The 22,035-nt window shown below is 37.9% G+C and overlaps 1 long non-coding RNA gene across 1 annotated transcript; it reads right to left on the minus strand.

Annotated features, from left to right (window-relative positions):
* Positions 1–10,305: 10,305 nt before the first annotated feature.
* Positions 10,306–13,362, minus strand: LOC124256617. The gene is made up of 3 exons (XR_006893009.1): positions 13,298–13,362; positions 12,250–12,381; positions 10,306–10,617 (listed from the first exon to the last, which is right to left on the minus strand). It is a non-coding gene; the product is annotated as an uncharacterized LOC124256617 (long non-coding RNA).
* Positions 13,363–22,035: the final 8,673 nt, after the last annotated feature.

Consider the following 22,035-nt stretch of genomic DNA (forward strand, 5'->3'; position numbering starts at 1 on the left):
AAGTACCAAACGCATTCCCACTGTTCGGGATTTGCTATTACATAGAAAATGTTACTCGCTTGTAAGTTGGGTACATTGATTGGCGCAGCCAATTAGAAAAACGACATTTATGTGTGAGGTAAGATTATATATATCGGTATGTATGTATGTGTGTGTATATACATATATATATATGGGTGTCAAGGCAATATGTGAAGCCCATTTCTGGTGTTCCCCGCCGTGATGTTGCTGGAATATTGCTAAAAACGGCGTAATACCAAACTCAGTCAGTCAGTCAGTCAAGGCAATACATCTATAATGGAGGAGTTAAGATATTTCTTCTTGTCATTACCCCATTCTTCATTAATAAAAGTACCCGCTTCACTAAAGAAACAGAAATATACACGCCACAAAACAACAGACCGTCACCTATATTAATTGCAAAAAAGCAGTATCGTTCAAGGACAAGGCAGCCGTACATTACGAAAATCGGACTACAATACGGAATTCGTCGGAGCTCGTCGTATTGCACCGCTGAATTGCTATCATAAGAGTTAATGGGTATGCAATAAAATTATGCCCTAGCTTGTCGGCATTTGACTGATATTTACTGTGCACGGTCTAACACGGGAGCTCTAGATATGGGAAATACGGCATAATTGCATCTTAGCACAATATGAACGATAGCTTCCTTACAGGAGTAAACGTTTTATTTTACGTATTGTCTATTGATTGAGCTGGCCAAGGAAAGGGGACAATACATTGTTGAGTTTATAACACCGGCTCTGAATCGTCTTGCTAGAGAACATTCTGACCCTCCCTATCAGCTATAGGAGCAACAACGGGTCTCAATATCACGTCCGCATTACATTGCCTTGTTCGTTACCATGGAGATGTAGGTCCCCTTTTACATAAAATGCCTGTCCATCTCTGAATCGTTAACCAGACCTATATTCACCTGTTAACATGGTGTGACGCCACTGATGTGGTTTACTTTTTTTTTTGGTGCCTTTGTCCCCAAGTGGAATCTGTTTCGCAGATATGATTGATTGCGTTATGAATTTTGGAACCCTCTCCACAAGTATAAAGATTGGAGCGATATGCTCGATGCATGATATAGAGATTATTAACCGAGTGTGTTTCCGTATCATTAATATCATATATTAGGAATAAACATTGTATTATGCGAGCCTGTGGCGAGCATAATACATAATTTTTTATTCCTAATATATGATATTAATGATACGGAAACACACGAGGTTAATAACCTCTTGATCTAATAAAGTCATTCTTAAAATTACTCTAAAAAAAAAGCAAATCGTACGTGAATTTATATGAAGAGAATCGAGCATTCACGTAAGAATACTTAGCGGTACACCAAGGCGAATGTCGTTAATGACGGCGGCATATGGTTGTGACTAGTTGCTAATACAGTGCAAACAAAACTCATGCTTAAAATGAGATCTTTCTGTCTAAAGGGAACAACAAAACCAGGCAGGGTTTTCCTGGCAGTGTTTCTATTTTCATTGCGGGTAATCACCTCATCAATATCAGTTTCTGATACCTGGCGGAATCGATTCGTCGTCTGCATTGTGATCGATAGATCGAAATCCTTGATTGGTACCTTTCTTAGACGATTGCCCTTCAGTCGTGCCTCATAATCCGTACCTTCAATGTGAACGAAGTACTCCGTTGCATGTTTTCCGAAGTCAATTACTGCAGTAACGACTCCAGAACCTCAGTCGTCAATTCTTACGGAATCACCAATTTTGAGAATGTGGGCAGCCATGTTTGTTTACTAACAATGTAAACTCGTGACGACGTCATCAATGAAATGTTAACGTTTTAGGATTCGCATGGCGTGTATGGAGTTTTGTGAAAGTATTTTTTAGGATTGACGTAATTTGCATAGTTATCAGATTTGGATTCCAAGTTTATCAGATTGCTTTATTGCACCGATAACAACCTCCATTAGATGATAAATATGCTTCCACTTTCTTCCACATCAGCACGATACTTTAGCGGTAATAGGTATCAGATAGAGATAGACATGAAGTGTTGAATGTTATGTACAAGTATTTTACTTTGTACTGTGCACTGAATGTATACATGTGTATGCTTTAAGAAGCTGCAGTATGTGAACATGGGTTAATGGCCACAACTAAAATACGACAATAAGACATCCATAACACCATAACCCTATGTCTGGGATAGCTCTAATTGTCCCCCGCCGCAACGCGGAACGGGGGACTATGTATTCAGCGGCGTCCGTCCCGATTCTTGTTAACGCGATATCTCATGAACTGTTGTACCCAATGTCTTCAAATTTGGTGACAGCCTACATTGGGGGATTACGCAGACCCCAGTTTATTTGACCTTATCTTCAAGGTCACCACGACACTTTGACCGCTTTTGAAACTTATTTAATCGCGATATCTCATAAACCATTGCACCCAATGTTTTCAATTATGTTGACAGCCTACATTTGGTGATTTTGCAGACATCAGTCATTTCAGGCGTCTTGTATGTGACCACAAAATAAAAAGTTACTGTAGTAAATATAGATATTCCATTCTTTAACGACGAGGGACATTGCCATATCAGTGGCAAACACTTGTTCTACATTGTTGTTGTTAGTGTCATGATATTTGAAGGGAATTAGTTTTCCCATTTTTTAAAACACACGGCATTCATTCGTGTCAAACGCTTACAGACGAGAAAACATAATAGTGAATTATTTTTATGAAAACAGTGACAATTAAGAACATTTATATCTTTAGTCAAGACCAATGACAAAATGTTTTCAGAAACGTTATGTGGTAAGATGTGTCAGTAGTCTTGTTGACTGAAGATGAAATTGACTGAAGCCCTAGTACAATATCTACCTACTTAAATTGGACGTGTGATTTGTAGTTATCTTAGTTGCTTTGATTCTGTTGATGTTGTGATGTAGCGTTGTGCAGGCATTATGGTTTTTAGCAAAAGTAGCAAAAGTAATCATGTTTAAAGCAAGTAGAAACTTTACCCATACCAAATGTATTGAAGTGAAACTGTATCTCAGTCTATGTTCATGATATTTTGAAGTGGCAGCAATCGAAAACTTTACCCCAGCCTATGTTCATTATTTATTGAGTGAGTGAGTTAAAATTTAACGTCACCTCGCCAATATTTCAGCCATATTTCAGCCAGAAAGGTTTTCCATACACAATAATATAAGTTGTTAAATAACCAGTAATCGAATGACTGTAAAATAACTAGATTATAACAGATGGTGTTTCAAAATAGCATGTAAATCTAAAACTATTTTTCTTACGAAGACAATACAATCTGATAACAGGCCAACAACTGAAGGTAGATCACCATAGTATTACTAGGGTCCATGGGGACTTACAGTGCTTTTGCTATCTGCATGGACCTTAGTTGGATTTACACCATCCCTGTAGCAGCTGGCTATTGCAGGAAAATTTAGCCGAAATTTAAAATAGCAAAAATAAAGCGTTAAAACATCTGGTAAGTTTAAATTTTACTTTGAAAGTTTTGGGACTTACGTTCCCTCTCAGGGGGACATTTATCTACATGTATTTACAAACAGATTTTCCAAAATGTATGTAATATTTTTTTTAATTTAAAAAAAAGAAGTATTAAATGATAATTTACATTATAAAAAGATCCTTAATTGTTTTGACACTGAAATATTTATTCCTTGTGACGGAAAACACTATTTATTGAAGTGAAAGCAAGCAGACGTGAGGGAACACCTCTCGGGGACAACCAGTACTTTATGCTAGCCATACAGAATTCCACTACATAAGCTGGGAATGTTCTTGGCATTCAAGTATCATTTGAAACGTGTGTATATTAAGTGTATTTATGTGATTAACATATAAATGTAACACAACTAAATGCGTTTAGTGATAAAACTAAATGTTATCGTCTGCAGTAATTTTATTGTATAAAGTATTAAATGATAATTTACATTATAAAAAAAAAGATCCTTAATTGTTTTGACACTGAAATATTTATTCCTTGTGACGGAAAACTTTATTTATGGAAGTGAAAGCAACTAAATGCGTTTCGTGATAAAACTTAATGTTATCGTCTGCAGTCATTTTATTGTATAACAATTTCATATAGATATTTAGTAATATCTGACTATTAAGATATCAATGAATTAAGACATAAATATTTGATTGTGAAGGTTATGTTACGGTTTGAACCAGCAAATGTAATTTCATAGCTTTGTAAAGCAGTGGTTAACCTTGCGTGGTAGATGCAGCAACGTGCTTGTGATGATGATGTCACAGCGAGGTCATAGTTGGTGTGAACTTCAAAAGAACCTGTAGTGACTAGTAACTTCCATTGACAATAATGTACCTTCCATTTCGGCTGGACCTATGGGCCTTCTTTGCCAGTGATATACATCCAGAGGGTATTGAGACAGAAATGCTGCCATATAGCTGGAATATTGCTGAGTGTGGCGTGAAACTAGACTCACTCACACTGTGATAAGAATGGTAGTATAGCATTATACTGGAATTAAACGTTTTTTAGCAGTTGTATGTCTCGTTGAGTCTAGAGAACGTTAGCCAGAAACTTTAGCCAGCAAATCGAATCGTGGCATCTGTCTCGCCTCAGCTGGTTGTGTTGGACAGCCACGTGGAATCCAGTGTTTGTGCCCTTTCTCCGATATGAGAGCAGTGCCTTAACTCATTAAGCCCGAGAGCCTCATCACTACTCAACACCTGGAAGCCCACGCTGATTGCCCACTCTCTGTGCCGAGACTAATTAGTGCTAGTCACACCTGATTTCCCTGGCAGGTTTCGGGGATCACAGGAAACTGTCTAGTCGTACAAACAAGTCCTGATTGTTTAATTGTGTCGTAAAGATATATGTTGAAAGAAATCAGGTGTGAATACATGTCGTGTATTGCAAGCTTTATGTAATTTTATTGCAAGTTTCTCTTGTAGACCTTTTGTCGGCTTGTACATTTATATTTTATCACAATATGCATACACATGTATTCTTTGTACGATGAGATCAGACACACGTTAACAAATTCTCTCTCTTATATCATTGTGTGAGGTTTAAATTTACAAAACATCTATGACAATGACATACTGTAAAGAAGAATTTACTTTCATACTTCGAAAATAGCGGTTTTGCCGATACATTTCTAGTGTTTACGAATTATTTTAATGAAAGTACTATAACGCTAGTCAGTGACTAGCACAAAGCACATTCAGAGCATTGCACTTTATTTCATACAGATTTAATGCAGAAAACATACGTGACCATACAAACATACATATACAACATGTATACTACATATTCCTTGCATAGACATAAAACAAAGAGTCACGTGATAGGGCGTCATCAAATTTCCCGAATAGAACGTTCGGTATCTGAACTGTTCAGTATAGTGGCTGGTCATATGTTATCTGCGACCAATCGTATCATGAGATACCTGTCACAGAGGAAAGGACAGGTGACGGGGCGTGGGCGAAATTTCTGAAGAGCACGTTTGGTCACTCAGCAGCTTGGATAGAGATTGGTTATTGGCTATATCCTTGACCAGTCGATATGCTGGGTTTCAGCTTTATCAACATAAGATATCATGTAACGGTTTGTGTATTGTAAACATACACACTGGTAACGATGTATGAAATATACACATAAGACAAATAGGAGTAGATAGTCACTTTGGCGAGTTTATTTGTCCTCATTTTAGTGTTTTTCGATAAGTAAAACAAAGCGATTGAAATCCAACCACTGAGTAGAGGTAGTATTTATTTTCATATACATTTTATGCACACAACTAGTACATAAAACATAATGGTTTGCTGTACATGTTAATATAATATCACCTTGATACGAATGACTATCCAAACTAGAGTACACGCATTACAGAATTCACGAGGTGACACTATATTGAATTATTATAGTGTATAAACCTGCAGTTGACACCCCCAACCCCAATATTTATGAAGGTGGGCGTGCCTATATCTTTACTGAATGCAAACGAGGTTCATAAGATTACAGATGTGCATGCATGTATAAACGTCACAGAGAGGGGCGTGACTCCATAAAGCAAGATGTCCAATGATATAACAGCGCATCTGTTTATTTTACACTTGTCACGGGACAAACAAGGACGTAACTACATATGCATTCTACCGGAGGCTGTTATTTCAAGGTCGAAAGAGGCGTTCAATTATCTTATTACTGTAATCTGCTCGAATGATTATACGCATGTGTATCGATACCGTAACTGATATAATATCCAGCTTTTATTGACGATGGATCAATAGAGACTGAGTTGATTGATACACGTGATAACTGCACCGGATTTGATAATTACACAGATCAAATACAAACGTTTTACAGAATGCTCATGTAGTAAAACATTTCATTGTTGTAATAACACTGACATGTATATATGTATTCGATGCAAAGGCGCGACTTATCACTTTATATTCGCTTAGGTAACATTACGAACTTTAGATTATGAAAAACAACTAGTTACAATTCAGTAAACTTCAAATTAGTAAGTTCAATTATGTTTAATCTATTCGAGCTTGGATGTATAATTACTTGTGTTTATACATTATGTTTCAGTATATGAAACATGACAACGTAATGATGACTAAAAGGTAAATTCAAACTATTCTATTGTGTTTGAATTCTTTGTATGTCCTTGAAATTTCGTATATTGTTTCCTATTTATTAGGTAGTTGAAGGAAATATAAGTTTTAGTAACCTCTAAACCATTACATCTAATTCAATCAAGGTGCATACGAAGTATTTAAGTATCCATTCCCAAGGAAGAGTACCAGGCACTTACCTCTGTAAAAACATCATAATCCCCTTTCTCGCCGACATGCGTTCATTTGCTAAACGCTGTACAAGCCTATGATAATGATTAGCAATTGTTATCAAAACACTTTAAATACTTCTTCTGATTGATACTAAAGGTGGGATCTCTCGTAAGAAAAGCTAACATTTGCTCAGTACTGCTAAATTGGTTGAAATAATATGTACAGTGCGATGTTTAAAAGTACAACACACATGTGCGTCTCTCACTGAATAAGAGGTGCTTTCTGTTGACGACTGTATGGGGCTCTCGCTGTGAGAAACTGCTAATTACCTGCCCCATAAACACGTCACTCGCTGTGAGGAGCTGATTAATTTGCCCCTTATATGCGTCTCTCGGCCTTATTAATAGAACAGATTGTGAACGTCAGTGGAACACGGTACTGACGCAAAAAAGATCTGAGCCCTGCGATAGAATATAGGAGAGCGGCCGTCACTTTGTGCACTGATTTCAATTAAACAGTTAAATATGACATAGCCTTGATGTAAATTTGTTGACTGTCAACTTGGATGGTTGACGTATATCATATGAATGTGGGTTGCATTGCTTACACAACCATGGGGGACTGGTTTGATATGGAACAAAGCATGTCCAAATATTTTAAGTAAATCATTTAATATGACGCATATTGCTATATGCCATTCCGTCAACGCTTTTGCGGTTGTGTTATCTGCATCAATAGAACGACGATTGTTAAATTTGACAGAGACAAACACGAAGACCCATATGTTGGAATGAGGTATTTTATTACTTGTTATATAAATACACAACCGTCTCAAATAATCAAACAAACTAATATAAAATAACTAACTAAAACATTCGCTTTTGCAACTGGAAGACGAGCATATTTATAAAATGCTAAATATAGCATCATGATACCATGGTGGGAAGTAGGTTTAAATCACGTGTCATTGGCCTTTCACTATATTCTAACATCTGAGAAATAAAATATCTATAACTTATAATTACATACGAAATAGAAAAGAGTGATTATGTTAACACGAAGGCAGAGTCAACATGTCATACTGAGTATAAAATATAAATGAACTTTCCTATTTCTGATAAATAACGCCACAAAATTACAACTGTGTTTAAATTATCCATAACGACCAGCCCTATGGGTATTTTCTTTCTTCAGTGATCCTGGTGATCTGCTCCAGGCAACTGATCCATAATGAATTGTTGTGGTGTATGTTCAAGATAGATTTTCCTGAGTTCTGGTTGTGCCAGCCCCATTCATGAGATGGCTTACTTGCAAATTTGATACGCTGAACGTAAAACAATAACAAACAAAATAAAGTTCGTGTTGATAAAATCTTAAAAAGATGTCATTGGTGATGTGATACTTTGGTGAAAGGAACATTGACATGGGGAATAGTAGTAACTTTTTACAAACTCCATACACACCCTATGTTTCTATGTAAACATACCTCCATGATGGTCCCTTCCCTCTGTGCGACTTGGTATATCATCATGACCGGTATCGGTGCAGTCATGAGAACTGCCATGATGATTCCAAGTACCTTAAGCGTAGACTGGATATATGTAGCTTGGCGGGTCATACATGAAGAGAGACAGGACCAGGGCTGCCTGTGGAACAAATGGTGCTTTATCAGGCGATGTTGTTTTGTCTATTCGAAAGTTAAAGTCTAAATTTGGGTTTCTGTTCCACCTGAAAAAACGTTTTCAAGATTCAAACCAATGTTTAACATGCAAATGGGGTACATGGAATAAATGATTAGCTTCCGTGCTTTAACTTTAAACAGCTAGAGTAGAAACCTTTTCTTTGGACTCCTTTGTCATTGTAGCCTTAATTTCGACTACTGGCATTTCTCTTTAAAGTTGATAGGTATAGATGTGTTAATGGCTTCAATTATTGCGTTCCTTTTATCACATGACATTGCAGGAAATATATTAAGCCTGGATATTGCCCTGATTTTCATATTGCGATATATTGCAATAATTTAAGAGATATTGCAATACATATTGTGATATATTGACGGGACAGTTTCTGCACAAGTGCGCACATCATAAATTCATAATAGCTCTCTGTGTGCGACATCATCTTCTCAGTAACTGTTACACCATAGTTTCAGGCTCCCCGTCCCCATTGGGTATGGCTCTACGCCAATTGTTTACAGATAAATAAAATAATATAGAGCCTTAATGTGGAATTATTGCACCAACGTTTTGCGAACATAATGATAAAGGTAATAGTATAACATGATTTTCATAGTCAGTGTTGTTTGCATCAACAGAATGCGCTTCAGTGCAGTATGTAATTATTGTTACTGTATGTGATTCATTCAGATTCAATGTGTTAACATGAACTATTGCCAAATGAAAGAAAAACAAGATTTAGTTGAACTACTTGAGCTTAATATCGCATGTTACTTATAATAGCTAAGATCCTTTACTGGAATGTCATTATACAGTCCTACAATTTTTCTAAGACTCAGGCCTGTATGATAAATTGATATCGTATGCCCCATTATGAACAAACAAAAATAACAAAATCCTGTGAACAGCGAAATGGTCACTCAGAGCCAGAGGCTCTACTGATAAGTCCAAATAAAAGTTGATCCATTTGGGGCCTTTTAATTCCTCCAAATGAAACCATTCACACCCACAAAACGTAAAGTATTGGTAGACAATTTGGCAATTTTGGAGCCACTTATAATGGCACTTCCACTTGAAAAATGTTACATGAAACCAACAGAAATAAAAGTATATTTCGCACTTTTAGAGCACATTTGTTTACTATGGAAATCAAGGGCAGATAATTCGAATGGAGCTAACTCTGGATGACCCAATATATTGCAGAATCTGAACCATATCGCGATAATCGCATCGCGAGATACTGTACCGGTATATACCGGTGTACCGGTAATATTGCACAGCCCTAAAATATATACCCTAACTACAGATAAGATAAAGGTGAATAAAGGTAGGATTTATAGTTGTCTGTAACTCTGTAACTGTAAGCTCAGCCATTGACTTGAAACGTTAGTAGTAGAAACTAACGTATACAGCAGGAAACAGCACTGTTAAAATATACTTAGACTTCATAATAGCCAATGTGTGTGAAGCTGTTTTACTTACAAACATGATGACAGGGGTGATGTAGGATAACATGATACTCAGCACTACCGGGGTTCGTCGCCCATGCATCATCTCCACGTCCAGACTGAAACGTTTAGAACATGCAATAAATATTCAGTGCTATATTAAAACCATTGCTGAACCGGATAACACAGTCAGTGTTGTTGTCGAACTACGCAACCCACCTTTTCACTGTTTTTTCTTGGTGTTGTCTAATGTTCATGGGTGGGTTCTGGTTTTACGCCCTTTACCTGTAAGTGTTTGATCATTGCACGCACCTCACGCGTGTACATTTTCGCGTCACAGATACCCGTTTATTCACTGACTTGCCACAACGGGACAGTTTCCTCGGGGTTTTGTCAATCAAACTCCATGGCATCACATAATGTCCACAAAGGCACATTTCAGTATTGGGCTCAGAACTCATCAATCGACGGTTGTGCGTGTGACAACATGCTTTAGCAGTCGACTGGAACAAACGTTTAGCCCAAATAATGGTTTCTGGTTTGTTGCCGCTCACCTGAAATTCGACAAAACAAATCTCAACATCACGGTCTTTCCATACCATAAATCCAGCAGATCGTCACGCACTCCAGGCAACCAATGAACAGGACGCTGAATGATGAGGCATACCAGTCCAAAAGTTGGAAGAGGTAGATTCCACCCTGGAATTATGGAATGAGAATTCATTGTTTCAAGTATTGCATATACAGTTTTATTATCCATATGTTTAAAAAATAAATTGTGACATATTGTCGATACGTAGCACACGCGTTATAAACCATAGAGGCCATTTCCTTGGCCTGTTGCGACAATCACGGGTCATCAGAATGCGCAGCTACTTTTGTCATAAATAACGTTTTACTACGATACAATGTTTACTACAACCTCAGTTACTCTCGTTTGTAAGGTTACAATGACTTTTAAAAATATATTAGTAGAAAGTGAATTATATGGTAATTAAAATGGACATTTTGTCACGTTTCACTGTTTTAAATTGGCGCTAGATGTTTAGTTATACAACAGTTCCTGTCAGTGCGCAGCTACTTTGACCTTGCTGTATTTGTATTCATACGCTTCAAGGCTATATTTAGATCGCTTTTAACATGGAAACTGCCAGTAAAACACTGTTTATTGTAATTAAAGCCTTCTGAAAATTAGGTGATAATATAGAAATTAACACACTCGCGTAGATGTCATATTGTATTTACAACACTCGTGCCAGAAAAATTATACCCCCCCACCCCACCCCCCTCACTCGGGAAATATAATTTTTCAGTCACTCGTGTTGTAAATACAATATTATGACATCTACGCGAGTAGATGACCCTGTATGTGGGAATGCCACATGCAACATATCTAGAGATTAATACCCGCAGATATATACTGAAAGGCAAAAGAAATGTCGTAATATTGGAAATGACATTTAAGTATCAATGGAACATTTGAACCTATTTTTTTTAAATAATACGCCACTGAAATGCAGTACCGACTTTCATCAGAGAAGATAACCCCTCTCCATTGTCCCCCACGACAGTTTTGCCGATGTTGTGTCCACTTGGATACGTTCCCGGCGGTGACGTTGGGTGAATATGGGTCTCCTGGCAGGACATCGACAAAACAGGTTCCTGGCTTGGAGACGTCGCCGAATGGTAGGTCACTGACTGGTCGCTGGTGGTTTCCTATGGTCACCCAAGCTGTTTCTCTGACCCTTGCGAATAGGTCTTGCACGTGTTGATGGACGATATGACGGTCCTGGCGACGTGTTGTTACACGGGGTTGACCACTACGTGGACGGTCATCAGTGCTGCTGGTGGCGTTGTATCGCACTCTAAGACGTTCTATCGTTCGTACGCTGCAACTGAAGTCATTAGCAATGACTCGAGCATGTTGACCAGCGTGCAGACGTCCAATAACTTGTTGTGGTTGATCTCTCGTTAACCTAGTCATAGCTGCTGTGTTCAGAAAACAAGTGAACGATTGCCATTCAAGCCGGCAATTTATGCCTGAATGCATTTATGATGCACGTGCATCTCAATTTCAGTGTTGTGTTTTGTGGGAACTTTTCCCTCTCCAAAAAACCAAAACATTTCTAACTTCAATCTCAAACAATACTTTATTGGGCAATGCAGGCTATACGACCACGATTCATGTTTCCTGAAACTTGACTTCTGGTGTATATTTAAAAAAATAGGTTCAAATACTCCATTGATACTCAAATGTCATTTCTAATATTACGACGTTTCTTTTGCCTTTCAGTATATATATGAATGAATTGAATGTATGAATTAACACACCCTTGTCGTATATGGAACAGAGAGCAGGAAAATACATAGACAAACTCCAGCTGTGACACGAACTCTTTTCTTCTGTAAATTCTGAGGAAAGGCTTCGGTTATCCCCGCTATGATTGTCTCTACTGACCCAAACTATAACAAAGGATTACAAAGACGTTTTACAAACGAGGACCCGTGAAATATGTCTTCAACGAAACAAAGCATCTATAGTGACAACATCCATGTAAATTGACGCGTGGGTTCTATAAGACAATAACGTTCATGTTTAAGACTTGTTACTGAAAACAAACCTGGAACATTGCCAAACAGAATACCATTTTCTAGATGTTTGCTATCTATTTTAAATGTAAAAATTACCCAGGTAGCAAAGGCACTGTAAGTCCCAATGGTCCCTAGTATGGTGATCTACCTTCAGTTGTTGGCTACCTATAGCCTGTTTCTATATTGAATTATCTTCGTTAATAAAATAGTCTTAGATTTGCATGCTAGTTTTAACACAGTATGTGATACTCTAGTTATTATTTACAGTCCTTCGATGACTGGTTGCTTAACAAATCGTATTTATTTTTTATGCACAACCGTTCACGTCACTATATGGCTGAAATATTGCCGAGGTGACGTTAAATTTTAACTCGCTCACGTATTCAATATTGATAGGACATACAGCCATGACACACACTAAAATCACCACTGTCTTTACAACCCAAAGAGTTTCATATCTCAGTTGATGGGATGTTTAGGCTCAGTGACACGTAATCTTACCCGATGGCGTACATTACAATATCATTCCCTGAATTGCTGGTCCAGATTTGATCATTCACAGATCATCGTATGACTTGAATATCGCTAATGTCGGAGCTCAGCAACAGGTAAACAAGTTCTTGTGGGAGAACAACAATGACAACATGCTCTAGAGAACATAATAAAACAAACGCATCATGAACATCATTTAAATGATACTGTGGTGACAGATCGAACATTCAACGTCATCGTGTAAAAGCATCAGACAAATGAGGCACCATCTATATTGTTGGACCGTGTATTTTACCAGTGTGTCGATCCCCAAGGACAACAATGTGAGGAAGAACAGGACTGACCACAGCTGAGGCAAGGGTAGCTGGGCTATAGCTTCAGGGTAGATGATAAAACCAAGTCCCGCTCCTGGGTAAATGAACCGTGAACATTTTACACATATATTTTAGCTTTAGATATGTCGAAGTTAATATATACCTAGGATACATGAATCATCTACATGATCCATATGATAATATACATTCTATAAAAGGTTCACTCATATGGGGGTGTTGTAATTGGGATAAACCTTGCAACTCCCAACTTAATGAAGCAGATACTTGAAGTAATGAATATTTAATCCGTCTTTACATGCCGTGTTCTTACAAACTACAAGCCCTTGAAGGCCAGTTACTCCTACAAAGTCAACATAGCAATATCAAGTTATTGTATTTATAATGCACATTGTAATTCCCACATACCAGTCGAAACTACCTCTGATATAGGTACTTGAGCCTCATGAGCCATGAATCCTATAGTAGAGAAGACTACCAATCCGCAAAATATACTGCTGGCTTCTCCAAGGATTGTCAACAGTGCAACGTCTCTAAAATAGACGTGTTTAAGCATGCAAACATTGAAAAATGTTTACACACATGCACATTAGTTTACTTTTAACATGATTAGATTATAACGATATCCATGTTCTCCGACAATCACCTGAGACAGTTGTTATGGAATCACCTGAGACAGTTGTTATGGAATTTGTTGTAACTGCTGATAGTGATGAGCGTGCCAAACGTTGGACCCATGGAATAAAAGGCTTGGAGGAGAGCTTCAAGCCATACCTGCCATGAAAACATGCATTACAAGATTGACGGTTTGCTGCTATGGCAATTGGTGCTAATTCTTACAGTTCATACTTCAAGAGGATATACAGGTATATTCTGATATTTAGTTGCAATATATTGTGAACATTTAAATCTACTGGATAGGATTTCTAAATATATACTACATGTAAAGGCAAGACTACAGAATACCGGATACCTTCCTTTATCTTCGAAAGCACGCGAGTTAACTTTTGGTTGAGGTTAGGTTTAGGGTTACAGTTAGGGTTAGGGTAAGGTTTAGGGTTAGTGTTAGGGTAAGGTTTAGGGTCAGGGTTTAGCGTTAGGGTGACGTGACGCTAAACAATATGGTATCCGGTATTCCGTAGGTGTACCCATGTAAAATGTCACCGTAGCTCTATTTTCCAATCAACAGATTTCCCCATTTCATTTCATCGATAAAATTCCTCAGCATCCTATTATTCTTATAATTGTCACAGAGCAATTGATTAAAGAAGAATATCAATATGCACGAAATCAAACATGTGCTGGGCAATTTATCAAACTAAGTTGCAGCAATAGCAGGTGGTAACATACACAATTTACTAATTCAACAACAATAGACAAAAAGACTTGAATAGTTGATGAATGTCATGGTGATTGTAATAAAAAATATATCAAACCTGTACTGATCCAAGTCGTGAGAAATCTGGACGCAGGAAGTCCACTGCCGGAGCCCGGCATCATGCACGACCGGACCAACAACACCATAAGGAGCACGTAAGGCATCACAGCTGTCACGTACACAAACTATGGAAGAAAACTTGCAGCTAAGTCAATTACATATACATCCAATCAATTTACAACGCACAGTAGCAACGGTTCCCATGGTTGGGTGGTGGGATTTTACAAACAATTTTGTCTGGACCAATGTTTGATTCTCAGAAGAATACCTCATGCAACACAGTGCCAACACATATAAGTCCATGTACGTGTACACCTTTTGTGCTTTATTCCTGTTTTCCTAAGAGTCAACTGTGGTATACTACTCATACCCAAGAACAGTAATGCCCAGTCTAAAACTTTGCCGAATCAGACACGAAACCTTGAACATAATAAGCACGCCCCCTGTGATGCAGATGTACACCAACGTTTTGCCATCCCACAAGACAACTGATGCAGAACATACACTTCATGAACCTACAAAATGCCATGCAAAAAATGCAACTCATGCAAAACACATACACTTCACCATATACTTGCCATACTTAAATGTCACCTATTGCAAACGACATCACGACCAGAACTTTCCGTATGCTTGCCATTCTGCACGGAATCGCGGTAGTAGGCTGTGCTTGTCACACGATTCCCAAACGCATGTTACAAACGTCTTCAAATTCTGCTTCATATTTTTGTCACCAAGATAACACCCAAAATTCCATTCCAGAGAATTTTATCAAGACAGTTGGAAAAGGGTAAGGTTTACGTATTACAGGAAAGATGATTCTCTTGATATTTAAACAATGTGACTCAAATCACCTCCCTTTGTTCGTTCCTTCGGTTCAAGTGACCCACCTTCCCTACAGCCCGCACACCTTTCACCACGCACAGAAACGCTTATGTCCAGGAACACAGGAGACAAATGATCATATGGGACTGTACTGATCCAAAATTGTCGATCCCGATCCAAAGTTGACACCCGAAGGGTGTTGAACCTTTAAAGAAAGAAAGCATACATATCAGTACACCTGAAACATTCATTTTGTACAGATCAACCCCATTATCTGTATCGATTTCCCACATTGGTACAATGTGTGAAGCCCATTTGTGGTGTCCCCCGCCATGATATTACTAGAATATTGCCGAAAGCGGCATAAAACTCACCCACCTGGCCAATTATCTATAATAAACAAAGATCTTGCAAAAATGCTAAGTTAATAATAAGTATACTCGATAGATAAGCTTGAGGCTTGCAGAGTATTAGTATATTTACAGCTCGCGAATTCATGTGGAATCAATTCTCTATGAGCAGTGTGCTTGCTTCATACTTTGAAACAAAAATATAAGTATCTGTCTTGAAAAACCTACTGCCAAAACTCCTCCGACGCTGTCAATGTCGAGTTCGGCTTTCTCCATACTGCATCGAGGAGAAGCTGGTGCTCCACAGTACTGTTGAAGTATACTTCGGATGGGTCATTGGTTACCTTATTGATACATACAGGGGTGTTCCACCAGTTGTCACATGTTGTCCAGGGCAATAACGAACTGAAGGGTTGGCTCAGATAGTATATTGACCAAGCCGTTATGAGAGCGTACGGCATAATACCAATTATGCATGTTAACACTTGGGCGATGGCAATTCCTGAAACAACAACAATATGCATTTATCGCATTTCTGATCGGAATGTTTTACCGCATTCAGAAAAATGTCGGTTTGAATGCTCTTCCCAATTTGCATTTAATGTAAATTGTTTATGAAAAAGAAAATTATCATTGTAAAAAATAATTGCAAAAAGTTTGGGTTTTTTTTACTGCGAGGAAACTTTCTATCAAGCTGTTTCGTATATGTCAACGGTTTAGGCCCAACTCACTCAACCCCAACAATAGGACCCTTGGGGATTGAATGTATAAGATCACCATATGAGATATTACCCTTGTCGGCTCTGTGTCATTACAACCAGTCCCACCACTTAACTTAGGTGACTTCCTGTTTTTACAAATCATCCTCCCTTAGGTAAAATGTCAGAATATATCCAAATAGAGTCAACGTGCTGACGTCAATTCAAAATTAGTTGCCAAAATTGACGTGAAAAACTGTTGGCTGAAAACAAAGCAAGATCCATAAGAGTTACCTTTACCTAACACCTTTCATCTACAACTCTCATTTCTAATATCTTCATTTGCTGTCTTAAGCACTACTTAATACACACAAACCCTCACACAATTCACACAGGCTTTTCTATTCAATATTTACCTAAATATTCAGGCCTTGGTTAAAGACCTAGCAGAATAACTTATCATCTTTTGAAGTTCCACCTCAATTACATGAAGGCGAAATTATTATTAGCCTAAATGAAACATCTGTTTCACAACAAAATCCGATATTCCAACAAACGTTTGTTTGGGGTTTTTTTAATCGGGCGTTGAGGTTTGCGATTCGAAATCTTTGTATCACAAATGTTTTGACATTTGAGAACTGCTGGTATGTTCCATGCAGGTAGCAAAAGTAATGTAAGTCCCCATGGTCCCTAATTTGGTGATCTACCTTCGGTTGTTGGCGATCTATAGCCAGTTTTTATATTGTATTGTCCAAATAGTGCTATTAGTTTTAACTTTCCACACTAGTTTGAGTTGTAATTGTGATATTCTAGTTGTTTTACTGTCCTTCGGAGACAGGTTTTTATCATATACATATATTCCACTTCAATGTCAAATATGTTCTCGTCACGATATGCCTGAGATATTGCCGATGTGACGTTAAATATTAACTCACTCACTCACTCACTCACTGCTGGTATGTACGGCAGTGTCCCATTTTTGACAGCGTCTTGGTCACTGATCCGTTAAGGTGTGAAGTTTCGAAGAGCCACCTATATGTGTGGACTTATATTACTTTTCAAACCAGAAGATTCCAACAAAGAAGTGTATATTATGCAGCTGCAAGGTTGGCATGAAACAGATGGAGACGTCGTGTTGATAATGCTTCAGCAAATTTGTACCAACTTGGTAAGGAATACATGACATGTGACAGAGTTATGGCGTCATATCTTTCTGCCTGTGACAGTGTTGATCAGTGATTGGTGTCTTTGAAGTGATTGACTTTCAAGATTAAACAGTTTCAATTATAGTCTTTTTTGTTTTAGTCTTAGTTTTTAGTCGTATCCGAAGCTCCTGTTACAGTAGCTCCCACAATCACTGGCTAATCAGGGATTAATTAACATGTGTGAGCCGAGGACTCGGAGCTAGGAAAATTTCGTATTTTCATGCATATTATCTTTGATCATCGATTTAGTCTAAGCTTGGTACATTTCAGTTCACCAAGCTACTCACATCTAGTTATATAATAAGTTGGGTCACCCTTTTTCTGGTAGCTTGTTTCATCGTGGATGACCAATTAACGAACAGTTAATAAATTTCCTATCGGTTCAGCTAATGGCCCACAGCTGGTTATGTCACCGTGGGTCAAAGATGTACTCACAGTAAGCTACATCTAATGATGGGACACAAGTTGCCCCTTAAGCTAGATAGTTTAATGAGTGAGTGAGTTATTATTTAACGTCACATCGGCAATATTTCAGCCATATCGTGACGAGAACACTTGACATTTGAAACAGAATATATAGAGAGATTAGAAAACCTGCCGACAAAGGACAGTAAAACAACTAGAACATCACAATTACAACTCAAACTAGTATGGCGAGTTAAAACTGATAGCACTATTTGGACAATACAATAAAAACAAGCTATAGATCGCCAACACCAGAAGGTAGATCACCAAACTAGGGGCCATGGGGACTTACAGTACCTTTGCTACCTGCATGGGCCCTAGTTGGATTTACACCATCCCTTCAGCTGCTGGCGATTGTAAGAAATGTTAGCTACAATTAAGATGACAAGAATGCTACGTTTAAAAATCCTGGCAAGTTTAAATTGACTTTGAAAGTTTTGGGACTTACGTACCCTCTCAGGAGGACAATAATTTTACGCTACGTCAACCCCCCTTTTAGGGTACAGCCACTAACAATCTCAGTTACTAATATAAACTACCAACAATAAAATATTTAGCTATTTACAGATCAGTCAACAAATCTAATTCTTTTAAAAATTCAACTATTAAATGATAATTAACATTATAAAAAAGATCCTTCAATGTTTTGACATTAAAATACTTATCCCTTGTGATGGAATATTCAACACAGTCAAGCAGGACATGCTTGACTGTGATTCTTTCATCACAAGGGATGCAAAACGGAGGATCTTCGCCTTTCAGTAAATATTCGTTAGTATATCTAGTGTGGCCAATGCGACATCGTCGCATAATGACCTCTTCAAATCTGGACTGACAACCCAAGTAGGTGTAACCAATGTAGGGTTTTATTGCATGTAATTTATTAATACCAACTTGGGTGTCCCACTTCTTCTGCATCAAATCACGGATGTAGGTTCTAATGCTAGCTTTGTAATCAGAATATAGGATAAGAAGTGGTGTCATAGACTTGTTGAGTGCTACCTTGGCAGCAAGGTCAGCTATTGTGCCCAGAAATGCCAACGTGGCTGGGTAACCAACAAAAGACGATGTCGTATTGGCCAGTAGCAAGTTCATTGTACAATTCAATAATTTCTAATAAAAGTGGATGTTTGCAAGAAAGATTTTTAATAGCCTGAAGACACGAAAGAGAATCTGAAAAGATGATATATTGCTTATATTTACGGTGTTTATTAATATATTTAAGAGCTGTTAAGATGGCGTTTGCTTCTGCTGTAAATATAGAGCTGTTATCAGGTATTCTAGAAGATATTGTTCTGGATCCAATGACAGTGACACATGCCACTGCGCCACCGTCCTTGGACCCATCTGTAAATAAGGATTTGTATGTATTATATTTAATTTTTAATTTATTATATTCTTGTTTATACTGTAATTCATTAGTTTCAGATTTCTTAAACTTTGTCAGAGTTAGGTCAACTTCAGGCCTCACCAGTTGCCAAGGAGGAGAAGGAAGAAGACGGGAAGGAGATATATTTTCCAGCTCAATTCCGGCAGCAGAAAGGAATGGTTTAATTCTGTGCCCAAGAGGCGGAACAAGAGAAGGCTTTTTGTTGTACAACTCCTCATAAGAAGGATTGAAAACACAGTTAAATGCAGGATTAGACTCGTTAGAATAGAGTTTTGTTATATACTGTAAAGATAGTTTGATACGACGTTGGGTAAGAGAAGGCTCATCTGCTTCAACATATAGACTATCAACAGGAGAGGTTCTAAAGGACTCAAGGCAAAGTCCTAGTCCTTGGTGGTGGACAGAATCTAAAAGTTTTAAGTTGCTTTTGCAGGCTCCACCGTATACGATGGAACCATAATCAAGTTTCGAGCGGACCAATGAACGGTATAGGTGGAGGAGGGTAGCTTGATCCCCTCCCCACTTTGAGTTGGAAACAACTTTCAACAAATCAAGGGCCTTCAGGCATTTAGCTTTAAGTGATTTAATATGCGGCAAAAAAGTTAAATGGGAGTCGAAAATTAGACCCAAGAATTTGGCCTCCTTAACAACTTTGATGGGAGCGCCATTTAAAGATAGTTCTGGATCTTTATGCGGCTTATATTTTCTACAAAAGTGTAGACAATTAGTTTTGGACTTGGAAAATTTAAAGCCGTTTTCAAGACACCATTTATTTATTTTATTTAAACACAACTGCAATTGCCGTTCAATAGTATGCATATTTTTACCACGACAAGAAATATTAAAATCATCCACAAAAAGTGATCCATCAATTGAATCGTTTAAAACCTTTGATAAACTGTTTATCTTGATACTAAACAATGTGACAGACAAAATACTGCCTTGTGGGACACCCTGATCCTGATTGTAATGGTCAGACAGGGTTGAACCCACTCGGACTTGAAATTGCCTGTCATTTAAAAAGTTGGATATAAATTGAGGCAAACGGCCTCGTAATCCAAAGTCATGTAAATCTTTTAAAATCCCATGTTTCCATGTCGTGTCGTATGCTTTTTCTAAATCGAAAAAAGATCGACACTGCATGTTTTTTATTAATTATGGCATTTTTCACAAAAGACTCTAAACGTACTAAATGATCGATGGTACTACGGTTTTTACGGAAACCACATTGTATATTAGTTATAAGGTTATTGGTTTCCAAGTACCAAACAAGTCGATTGTTGATCATACGTTCCATGGTTTTGGAAACGCAGCTAGTCAGTGAAATTGGTCTATAATTAGAGGGATCAGTATGATCACGTCCAGGTTTAGGTATGGGAACAATAATAGCATCCCGCCACGACGAAGGAAAATTTCCAGATGTCCAAATGTCATCAAAAATATGTAAGAGCGTCTCTAAACATGATTCAGGTAAGTGCTTCAGGAGTTGATAATGTATGTTATCAGCCCCTGAAGCAGTATCATGAGCCTGATCAAGAGCAGTATGAAGCTCATGTATCGAAAAGGTTTCATTGTAGTCTTCCCCATTATCTGAATTGAAATTAAGAGATTTCTTTTCCTGCTGTTTTTGATATTTTTGGAATTCAGGTACATAATTAGATGAGGAAGAATGTTTGGCCAACGTCTCACCAAGTTTATTTGCAATATCTGATTTATCAGTCAATAACTGATTCCCATCTTTGAGATGGTGAATGCTAGATTTAGAGCCCTTACCCTTGATTTTCTGGATCATATTCCACACCTTTGATATAGGTGTGCGCGAATTGATTTTTGAGACATAGTTTCGCCAAGAGTGGCGTTTATTTTGCTTGAAAGTACGTCGTGCTTTAGCGTTTAAAATTCTAAATTTGTCTAAATTGTGGACCATAGGATGGCGACGGAAATAATGCTCAGCTTTCTTCCTTGCCTTCCTTGCCTGTTTGCATTCGTCGTTAAACCATGGTTTTCGTACGTGTGGAATTGCAGAGGACTTTGGGATACACTCGTCAGCTATGGTATTTAGTTCATCTGAAAAACATTGTATGGCATCAGGAATATCAATAAAAAGTTCAGGCTTGAGGCTATCAGCACAGAGAATTTCATATAAAGGCCAGTTAGCCTTTTTAAAATTCCATCTTGATGATGGAGGAACGTCAGATGGATTCACAGGTTTTAGTATTGTTGGGAAATGGTCACTTCCACAAAGGTCGTCGTGGACTGACCATTCGAATTCACTCAATAGGTTGGAGTCAGTAATAGATAAATCAAGAGCTGAATATGTTCCTGTGCCA

This window comes from Haliotis rubra, unplaced genomic scaffold (assembly GCF_003918875.1).
Source record: "Haliotis rubra isolate DU_JTF1 unplaced genomic scaffold, ASM391887v1 Scf631, whole genome shotgun sequence".
NCBI lineage: Eukaryota > Metazoa > Mollusca > Gastropoda > Lepetellida > Haliotidae > Haliotis > Haliotis rubra.